The sequence below is a fragment of the Erpetoichthys calabaricus genome, chromosome 3 (genome assembly GCF_900747795.2).
Source record: "Erpetoichthys calabaricus chromosome 3, fErpCal1.3, whole genome shotgun sequence".
Taxonomy (NCBI): Eukaryota; Metazoa; Chordata; class Cladistia; order Polypteriformes; family Polypteridae; genus Erpetoichthys; species Erpetoichthys calabaricus.
The window spans coordinates 1,334,261-1,345,855 of record NC_041396.2 but is presented as its reverse complement, the minus strand read 5'-3'; positions in this window follow the sequence as shown (position 1 = coordinate 1,345,855).

The following is an 11,595-nucleotide window of genomic DNA, read 5'->3' as shown; positions in this document are numbered from 1 at the left end:
AGCAGGACAGAAGAGCTGTCACCGTATGGGAGTAGGTGGCACGGCAGTGGTAGAGGGCTAAGAGGTGCCACTGGGGGGCCTCACAGACCGACTGGCTCTCCTCCTTGGTGGTCTCCTATTGTCCTTTGAGTGGCCATCAGTCACCATCTGGTTGTGAATTCCGCCCTGCGATTAGTAAAGTTGACCCAATCAGAGACCCTCGGCCTCGCTATTGGGACGGAAATCCCAGAAGGCCGAGCGGCTGACGTGTTGAAGTCTAAGTCCCGCCCCCAAACATCTGTCTGTCTGTCTGTCTTTGGCTTTTTTTTTTCAAAATGTTGCAGCTGTTGGCACGCGGGCACCTGATTCACTCCTGCTGTACCCCACAATCCCACAGGCACCCCCTTTGTGCCCTTTCATCACATTGCCATTAACTTTGTGCCCCTTTGGCTGGCACGCTTGCCATTTTGCTCTTCTTGCCCCCCCCCCCCCTCGGCTGTCACTCAAACTGCTTATTTGAATCATGATGTGCCCTCTCAGTCTGTTGGTAACTCATCACTGATGCCACCCACAAGCTGACGTCATGTGTCCCTACCCTTTAAAGTCACTGTCCCCAGCCACCAACTCCAGCGTCTTATAGTGACGTGCAAACACTTGGGTCTCAGCATGCGGGCACACAGCTGGTGATGAGGGGGCTTGAGCGCTGGTATTGTCACGTGGCACAGCGGGGCTGTTTGACGCTGCACATCGTGGCAGTGGCCTGTCTGTTGTAGGTGGGCAGGTATGACCCCCTCATGCGGTGATCACCCCCCTGTAAACTGGCATTGCACACCACAGCTCTGAGAGTCTCCATCAGAAACATGGAGGTGCCCAGCGAGTCTGTTTTTGGGGGCTGTTGGTCTTCTCCTGATGCCCACCATGAGTGGATTCTCGTTCCTTTCATGGCTCTTTTGTGCGTCTCGTTATCCTCAGCCTGGCGGCTCACCAAAGCCACACTCGAATGACAAGTGTGTGACAGTGGCAGGTTCGGCCCTTTTTACAGGCTGGCACGGAGATGGCCCATTTGAATGATGGTGTGCCAGCTTGTGCTGCTGCTGAGTCTGTGCCATTAGCTACCGTTTAGATCTTCGTCTTTGTATCTGAGTCTTGGGTGAACGTAATGAACAATCAGATCAAAAAGTCCAAGTCTGAAGCCAGCGCGGTGTCCCCAAGTGGTGACAATTTCTCAGTGGTTTATTTTATAGCGCCTTCCACTTGTAATCTGTCCTCCCTCTGGACCCCCAGCACTCTTCACACCGACCGAGGGTTATGTCTCCATGGAGCAGGTGGCACTGTGCCCTGGTGCCCATCAGGCTGCTGAACTGGCAGGGTGGACACTTCTCTGCCACCTCACTGAGAGGCCAACTTCAAGACGAGTGGCCACCACTAAGAACCCAAGGCGATGCGTGCCAAGTCAGTGCCCGATGCCCAGGTGGGTATTTGTATCCAAAATGTGCCCACTTTGCTCCTCAGTGCCAGGTTTAGTTAGGCTTCAGGTGAGTCGTGGGTAACTGAGATGTGGCAAGTGACCAATGTGCCAGCACACAAATCAGAGAAGAGTAAGGCATTACTGTATATAGCGCCTTTCATCCCAAGGCACTCGAGAGGCCAGCAGACCCAACTCGAGTTTTATTTGTGCCACCCACGGGCAGGAGTGAAGTCACCAGGCGCTCTGTGACGGTCCCTCCATATTGTATGCGCCGTGTCACTCTGTTTCTGTCCCCTTGGTCCCTTTAGAATGTACGGTGCAGTATGGCCTCGGTTTGGAGTATTTAAGGGGTCCCACTGCGCCTGGGGGTCTCGTAAGAGGAAACAAAGGAGAAGGAGCTGAGAGAATGAAAAAGGGGGGCGACCTGAAAACGAGTGCTGGCAGCAATGCAAGGCCCCTCTAAAGTGACCTCGAGCATGGCAGTGTGCCACAGTGGGTAAGGCCAACCCTGAGCTGTGACCCTGAGGAAGTCACTTCATGTGCCTGAGCTCAAAGAAATGAAAGAAGGTCACCTTGGATAAAAGTGGCGGGCGGGCGGTCGGTCATGTAAGTCGATAAAAATAACGAAAGGGGGTGACGGTGCCAGCTGCTTTACGGTTCAATGGTACAGAGCGGGGCCAAGAAGACACGAAGGGACACTGAAATAATAAAAGCCCCCCACCCAAGACGGGGGTCCGTCGCACCGTCCAACTCCGGGACTGGAGACTCTGGAGCTGCAAACCACTGCGCCACCGTCACACCCCACCACTACCATCATCATCATCATCATCGTCATGACTCAGTCTGGCAGAAGTCGCGCTGTTTTATGACATTGAAGGTTTACTCCTGCAGAGGGCACCAATGGGCGCTGCCTGCACGTTTTCTTCTGATTTGACGTCATGGTGTCTTTGTGCCCTCATGCCAGTCAGCACCCTGGGGCACTCAGCCAGATACCAACCTGTCCAGAGAAGCAAAGTCTCTGCACTGAGTGCAGGCCGGGCACAGGTGGCAATGCCAAAACAGCCACTGTGAGTGCTGTGCCACCTCAGCAGCCTGCCAGCCCACCGCCCATCATTTATAGCGCCTTTCATACCCGTCGGTCCGCCCGTCTCCTTCTTTCGTGTGTCTTTATGTGCCGTGCGGTGCCCTTCGTATCGATGCCCCTCTTATGTGGCGCCGTTGACGTTTATATTTGTCGTAGATGTTGAGCTTCTCTTGTTCTGTTTATCTGTCATATGGCGCCTTCCCGGCTCACCTCTGTATTATAAAGTGCCTTTCACGTACGTTTGTCTCTCAATCACGTGTCCCCGCGAGAGCCATCAGGCTATCTGTCTGTGCCCTTCATTTTGTGTCACATGTCGTGTCTTTTTATCTCATCGCATTCCTGCCTGTCGTCGTAGACGTGTGAGCAGCTGGCCAGGTGGCACACGAGGGTCTGTAAAGCACTGTGGTGGCGACACTGAGCCTCTCCCGTTGGTCCCCAGCTGCCTCGGCCGTCTACGTCCTCCGGTGTCCCCGAGCTTTGTAGAACTGCGACAGCGCACGGCTGGTCTGAGACCCCTGACGAGGGAGTGGGCGGCGGGTGTCGCTTTATCTCCGCGGTGCCTTTTCCTCACGTCAATGTGTGAAGTGTCCACTGGGTGGCGGTGTCGCGCCGCTTATTCCTCCCCGCGTTGTCCGCTACGCTGACCTGAAAGCCCGGCAGGAATTCCGGGAACGCCGTCCGAACACAGAAAACATGTCGACGGTCTCATCGGGAGCAGACCCTCCGGGATCGGCGCTCTGGACGAATGAAAGCACCAAAAAAAACAAGGAATGTGCCGCTGGAACGCATCCCGACTGCAATCATGGCGTGTGTTTAACTGGAGAAGAGGAAACATTCCAGTCAAGCCGCAGGCGGGCGCGCGCGGACTGAGGACCCCCATAACGGCTCGGTGGCATCAGCCAGGGGATCCTGACAAGTGACAGAAGCCGAACGTCACGCAAAGTGATCACTTGCTTGTGCGTTTATGCTTATTTTGGGATGTTTAAACATACCGCGCAGGCGCAGTGCAAACACGAACTGCCTGCGTGAACGAGCGGAGACCAAGAGCAGTGACAAGCAGTGACAAGCAGTGACCCAGGGGCGCCACCTTCCCGCACTTCAGTGGTCGGCTATGTCATCCTTGGTCACTAAAGACACCTGTCCACGTAATGTGCCCCTGAGTGACCAAGGAGTCCAGTCTTGGGAAAGTGGTGGGGTTGGTGGGCTGTGGGGCAGGTGGTCCTGTTTGAACAAAACAAAGCAAAGACCTTAGTGACATTGACGGGGGCGTCACTGTGGGCACTTCGGTTGTTACCGCATTAAAGGCGCTATATGATCAGTGAGCTGGGCCGGCCATAGACCCCTTTGGAGAGGAGCATCAGGTGCGCCTGGTTACAGACCTCTGTGTTGCTGTCACATTTGTCATGGTGTCCCCAGTGAAAGTCACTATATTAGATAAAGCTCCATTGACAGCCGTCGTTGTCCTTTGCCTTTTCTTTTGTATTCTTGGTTAGCATTCTGGAGGTCGTGATGTCACTTGGGTGGCTTTCTTTAGGACACACATTCTTTTCCATCTCATGTAGCATTGTGTCCGTATGAAAGGCACCATATTAAGTAAAGACCACCGATGACCTCCAGTGGGTGTATGTGGCACAGAACAGCACTGGCAGTAGTGATGAGGTCCGCACAATTATAGTATGTGCCTACCATCAGAGGACATGCCACCTCTCACAGGGTGGAGTCTCGCTTGGTGCAATGTAAAAAAATCTCAAGTGCTGCCCCCCAGGGGTCACTCACACAAACCAGAAAAGGGGGTCTGGAGAGGAGGGGCATTGGTGAGAAAGGGGTGGGGCTTAATGTAGAAAAAGAAAAGATGGGAGGCAGCCAGTATAGGTTGGGAGGGGGGGTGGGGCTGAGGCAGGGAATCAAAAGAAAGAGAAGGGGAGGGGCAACCATGGGGGTGGAGCCTAGCATGAAACAAACATGCCCACAATAAACTGGCAGTACAAACGGTGGGGGGGGGGGGGGCAGTCATGGGGGGGGAGCTAACATAGGAAATCAGCTGATGTGTAAGGAGGTGGAACTTAATGTGGAATATTAAAAAATCAGAGAGGCCAGACCCTCATAAACTGATAGGGCAGGGGGCCGTCAAAGGGGTGGGCTAAACGTGGGGGTGGAGTTAACATGAAACAAGAAAGATCAGAGGGCAGCCCTGCAGAAACTGGCAAACTGAAGCAGGAACAGGGGCGGGGTCCAGTCCGATGGGTGGGGCTAACACCAAAAAGAGACAAGAGTCAGGGGGTGGAGCTTAGTCTAGAATATTAAAATAAAAGGGAGGGGGAGCCCATCATGAACTGCCTGTATTGATGAGGGGAGGTACTGGGAGTCAAAAAAGAGGTGGGGCAAATGTGAGGGTGGAGCTTAATGTTAAAAAACAAAAGACAGGGAAGACCAGCCCCTTATTAAGTGCTCAAAGGGCGGGGAAAAGTTTGGGGGCGTGGTCATCACTGGAAGGGATGGGTGGGGCTTTATGTGGAACAGTAAGAAACAAGAAAAGATTTGTGGGGGGGGGGGGCAGCCTGACATTAATTACCAGTAACAGCTGGACGGGGGGGGACCACCAACAGGAAATGAATGAGAAAATGAGGAGGGGGCAAACATGGGGAGCGATGAAGACAGGACTGTGAAAGGCGCTTTATAGAATAAACACACTGCGCCATCCTACACGGTCCGCGATCGTCTTTCGCTGGCACTCAGGTTTTCAGGCGCCCGCTGCGTTCTTTAAAGCCATTCAGACAGTGACTTGGCACCGCGGGGGTCCTTGGCAGTCAGCTGGGAGGAGCGAGGAGTTTGGGTGTCGGCCTCCACTGAGGGGTCTCAGACAAGTGGATGGGGGGGGCTGAATATCTCCATTCAGACCAGGAACAGCGGTCACTCATGGGGGTCTTGGGAGAGGCAAGAAGACGCTGGGCCTCCTGAATGACCAGACACATGAAAGGTCCATCCAGCCCCCCATAGCCCCCTCTTTTGAAGGTGACCTTTCTGACCCTCTTTGAACCCTCAGGTGGGCACTTTCTTGGATCATCGACATTTGGGTCAGGCGATGGCTCCTGTGGGCACGTGGGGGACGGCCACTTGAATTCGGGGACGGGGTTGTAGGCTGCATTATAGTTTTGGAGGTAAAGCCCCCCATGGGAGAAACGTGACTACCACGAGACAGACAGATGGGTAGACAGGAAAGGCGCCATATAAGGCAGGTAGAAGGCGCGACATTAATGAGGGGTACACAGGACTGGCACTACAATACACAAATCTGAACGGCATAGCTATGTGAAGAATGCCTCTGATATGAAAGGCGCTATATAGCAGACATCATAGACAATACATAAGAAATATGAGACGTACTGTACATGAAGGCACCTCCTGGAACAGATGGACAGAAACGAAGGCGCAGGTCACGGCTCCGGGCCATGGAGCTTTGACTTCCCTTTTCTTGTCCTCTTCACAGGTGACAATGCACTTCATCCCAGCAGTGCCACCTCTTGCCTGTTGTCACCAGTGTCCTCCCGATGTCCCCCCTCTCTTTACTTCACAAGCCCAGTGCCTCATTTTATTTTTTTTCTTGTCTGTAAGCAGGTGGGTGAAGACCCCAAGGTGTCCATCATGGACCTGCTCATCAGGGTGGTCCCAAATCATTCAAACGTTGTGCTGTCCCCATCTCAAGTGTGTCCAGTTCTTGTGGCCCCCCCCATGATCTCGTGTGCGGTGTCACTCTGACCCCGTTTGAAGCGATGGCCTCTTCGCTGGCACTTGGTCACCTGGTGGGGACGTCCCGACAGCTGGACAGTCACCGGGCGTTTGGTGGCTGCCAGAAGCCCCGCCCCTTCATTTGAATGCGACGTCACTCAATGGAGTCGGTAAACTCAGAAGGGAGCCCGTAAGGCAAAACTTTATTTCAAATTCTACAAAAAATAAAATAAAATAAAAAGGAAACAAAAAAACTGACAATAAAAAAGATGAACATCGAGGACGAGTGACGCAGAGCACCAGACTGCCATCAAAGTGACGGCCGAGGTGACCAAACGTCTCCTTTCTTATATACTGTGAATACTAAAGAAGCCGAAAGCTGTGCGCGCGTTAAAAACACAAAAGCAAATAAATAGAAGGGGGGGGCGTCGAGGCTGAACTCGAGTCAAACTGTACAAGACCCCCGAATTGAGCAGAGGCGAGGGGGGGGGCGCACTCCTTAACACTGAAATGGCAGAGCAACGAGTGGCCGAGTGGGGTCACCACAAACTAGCAGGGGGGCGGCGAGCAGAGCCCCCCCCCCCCCCCGAGGTCATCTAAATTCATTGAAATCAACGAATAGCGTTCCATTAAGTCAAAGCCTCGTGTGTGGCTACAGCGGTCAGCACTGGGGGGCTTGGGCTGCCAAAACTGCCCCCCTGTTCAGAGTTCCTACAATACAAAATGTCGAGTCAGGATCAGCTACCGGAAAGTAAAATAAGGCACTTGAGGCGAGCAGAAGCACACAGGAGGGCGGGCAGAGGCCCAAAGTGCCACCAGGGGTCACCAACAGCCGGGCAGGGGAAAGTCAAGACGCCACACGAGGGGGCGGGGAAATGGTCGGGTGGGTGGAGCTAGCACACATGATCAGAGCATGGGCAATGGGCGGGGCAAACAGAGTGGACCAATGATGAGATTCTAGAGCTGACATGGGGTAGGGGCACAACCCAAGGATGAGGGGTACAGCTGGTGCAGTAGAGGGTCAGGGTGGGCCACCTGCCAATTACAAATTATGGAAGGAGAGATGAGGAGCAGACAGCTGACAGGCAGCGGGGCAAATATGGTGTGGCATGTACCAGGGCAGAGCTGGCACACAGGGTGGGAGGACTTCAAAGAGAGAGAACACACATCAGACTAGGGGGGCAATGAAGGAGTTAACTGTCACTGCAGTCAACAACAACGAGCAGGGAGGCGGGGCTACAACGCTTAGGGGTGTGGCTAAATCAGGAATGCAAAATAGTAGTTAGTGCAGAAAAAGGGGTGGCAAACTTGGGGGTGGGGCTTAGTGGAGAACAGCAACCTAAGTCGTATGTACAAGCAAGGGGAGGGGCGGGGCTAGTGCAGGACCATGGGTGGGGCAGATAAGATGCCAGTCCAATAAGCTGGTAAAGAGTGAGGGGTATATACCTTGGCAACTATGGGGACGGAGTTTAGTGTAGGGGCAACAACCCGAACAGTCAGTACAGGAAGGGGCGGGGCTAGTACAGATGGCCAGATTCCAGACAAGGGGAGGGGCAAACACTGACCAGGCATGGCACATCAAATGAGTGCCTAAAAAATGAAAGGGGCGACACCAACGCGTACAAACTGACCCATTGGGACCAGTGATCAGAATACAGACCTGAGGGGCTTGGCACAAAAACGGGTGTGGGGCACATCTTAGGAGCGGGTAAAGAATGCCAAGTGCTGTGACGGGCTAGCGAGGTTTAGTGCAAGACAACCATCTGAACTGGCGATGAGGGCACAGCATCCATGAGGCAAAGGAGGGAGGAAGAACTCCATTGGTAGCAATCAGGAGACTCCTGGGATTGGACAAAACATGCTGTCAATATAGGCAAGGGGCGGGGCTAGACAAACATGGTGGGAGGCTTTGAGATGAATGGACCACTCATCACAGCCAATTAGAGAAAGAAAGGGGGGACAGGAAGGCAGCAGACAACACAGTGCAGGAAAGGGGTGGGGACAGTATGGGGCGGAGTTTATTAGAGAAGAACTAAAAAGAGAGAGAGAGAGAGAGAGCACACCATCAGGTTAGGACGTCCATCCATTCATTTTCTTAACCCACCTATCGAGGGCAGTCACTGGGCGCTGGTCCATCACAGGGTGACACTCACACTCACACACAGCAGGACAATGAAGGTCAGTGCAGTGACAGGAGTGAGCCACAAACAGCAGGGGGGAGTGGCCAGAAGAGGAAGGCAAGAGAAAAGAGGCGGGGGCAACTAGGGGAGTGGTCACCAATGAGGTGGGCGTGGCTAAAAGGGGAAGTAGAGTGTCAACACAAAAAAGGGGCGGGCAAAATATGGTCATGGAACAGCCACTTTAGGCAAGGGGAGGGGAAAGCCAATGATCAGGGTGGGGCCAACAGTGGAGAGGAGGGGCCTATAAAAAGTGCCCAGCAGGCAGTGAATGTGAACGGACAGTTGGCTGGAGGCGGTGGGCAGGCCATTGCTGGAGTGGGTTTGGTGACGACGCCCCCTGGGGGCTGCTGACACTTGGGGACTCGTTTTTAATCGATGAGCTCTTTAAATGTCACGTGGATGTTCTTTAAAGTGCAAAGTTGAGAAGAACATCCTGACCATGAAGCACACAGCCAAGGGGCTCGGCCGGCTAAACACACGTAGCGTACCCGCTTCCCTTTAGCACGCGTGCTCAACAAAATGAAGACCACTAGGAACAAACAGCTGGAGTGCTGACAGCCCCCACTTTGGAAAGCAAAACATAAAAACTTCTAAAGTGGTCTTCATGTCCATCAATCCCTACCATCTGGCACGTGAAACATCATCTCTGGCGAAGACCCTCAGAACAGCTATTCAAACTTGACAGCAGGGGGCGCACTCACTCACTCCACTCAGGCCAATAGAAATGGCGCTGCCAGATGAAGAAGGAACGCCACCAAGTGGTGAGACACAGGAAATGCAACAGCAGCAATGTGCCCCTAAGAGACACTTCTTTGGGTGGTCTGCTGAGAAATGCCATAAATGATGAATTCATTTCACCAGGCAGATGGCACGGGTTGTCCCTGCTGGACCATCAGTGGTTGGGTGAGGGGCATTCCTTACTTGCATAGCGGACCCTTAAAAAGTGACGTATGGCTGTGTGGCTCCTGCAGCCTGCTGGGCTCATTCCACAATCCCACCACCCAATCACAGCTGAGAGCCTAACCACGCCCTCAATCCTTTAGTGGGCGGGCCCAGGCAGCTGAGATGCATAAACAATAAGAAGGAAGACGATGACAGACAGCTGACTATCAAAGGTCAATGCACAGTTTACTGGTACTGCGCCCCCCTGTGGGCATTACTGGAAGTTCACGTTCAAAGATGAGTCACTGCTGACCAGGACCACCACTTACTGTCCATTAGCCATGTGCTGTGCGTACCGTAGACCACCTACTGAGCAAAGTGGACCTGTGGCCAGGAGAGAGACTAAGCAAGTCCTGCAGAAGAGGGGGTCCCAAGCCCACCATAGTGCAGTGGAACATTAGGCAGTTCTGTCCACTCTTGCCAGCAGGGGTGACAATGCCACCTTCTGTAAGTTTACGAGAGTCCTTGGCACCTGGAGAAGCTGCATGTCACCAAGTGTGGCAGAGCCCTGGGCTGGCCTACTGTGAAAGGCGCTGTATAAAAAGGTGGGGGTGGCATCTCGAGGGCAGCCAGGTGTAAACAGGCCACGTTGGTCTTCAGTCCTGTCGGGAAGCTGGTGCTTTAGTGCTGCCCCTTCTCTACCTGAATCAGAGTGGTGGGCACTAACTTGGTCATCTATGGATGCCACTCACTGGAAACAAGAGCAGCTTTTTCAATCTATCTGAACTTTGCCATTTTGGACAGAAGAATGGGCCGTGCCAGCTTCTCGACAGCTTAAAGTGGGTAAAAGGCGACAACCACAGCAAGCACAGACTCGCATTATTGGCATAAATACGCAAAGAAAACCAACGGGTGCCCCCTACAGACATCAGTAAAAGTGCTATAAAAAATAAAAGTTTGACTGACTGTGGGTGTAGCTCCCTGTGCCCCTGAACAGGACGGCAGAGTGGCAGCAACAATTCATTGGCTGTCAAAGCAGCAAGTCAGACCACAAACTCGTCAGTCCTCAGTGGGTGAGAATTACTGGAGTGCGGCCCAAACCCAGCTAGGAGCATCATGGGAAATGTGGTCACTTCAGCTGTGGTGGAGGGCACAGCGGCCTCACAGTGCCAGGGACAGGACCGAACTGAACGTTCTTAAACTGGTCACAGTCCTCCCTGTGGACGTTCCTGAGGGTCTCCAATTGACCCCCGTGCTGTTGTTACATGAGCGAATGACAGTGCCCCGTGGTGGACTGGTACTGTGCCCAGGTTTGATTCTTGCCATGATGCCCACCACCCTAAAACTGGATAAAGTGGGCACTGTAAATTCAGAAATGCCCACAAATGGAGTAGCCAGAATTATTACTGTGGTGGCACAGTGGGTATGGACCTGGCACAAAGTTGTGAGAATTTCTCAGCCTGGTTACCATCTGCATGTCCTCTCCATTGTTTTCTGTGCCAGTGAAGTCCATGAGCTCGCTAGGTGTGTACTGGTGTGGCACAGTGATCACCATGCCAGTCCTGGGGTTCAACTCTTACCCTGGTCACCATCTGCCTGACCAGTGCGTGTTCTTCCTGTGCATTTCCTAAGCCTCTGTCTCATTGTGTGTGTGCCCTGTAATAGACTGGTACCCCAGCCCACCTTGATTGTTGCCAAAACGCCCACCACCCTAAAACAGGTACTGTCAATAGAGTAATGGCCACAAACAGAACAGCTACGGTTATTACAGAGGGCACACGGTGGTCAGCGTGCCAGGCGGGTACAGCCTCACGGATATCCATGTGTTTGTGCACTTGCTGCCCACATTTAAACTTCATTCAGGTAAAGTCCGTGCTCTCATCACATGGGGGTGTGTGTGTGTGTGTGTTGCCCACCGGTTGTCATCGCTGCCCACAGGTCCTCACCCATGCCAGGAGGTCACGAGCTGGTGACAAGTGGCCTGTGCTTCTCTTGACATTTTATTGTTAGCTGGGGATTTTTCTTCCCATCATTTGTCGTTCCTGTAATGAAAGGCACTATATAATACTGAAGTGACCTGCCCCCTTTCGCTATTGGCACCACTGCTTCACCCTGTCTGGATTGGCACCGACTCCCTGTGCCCCTGACCTGTCAGAGTAGTGGTCTGCGCCCCATTATTATTATTATTGCTGCTCTGCCACCTTCTACTCATTCCATCTCCCATTGGCCTGAGAGCCCCCCGCCCCCCCGTCTCACTGGCTGGTTGATCAATTGTT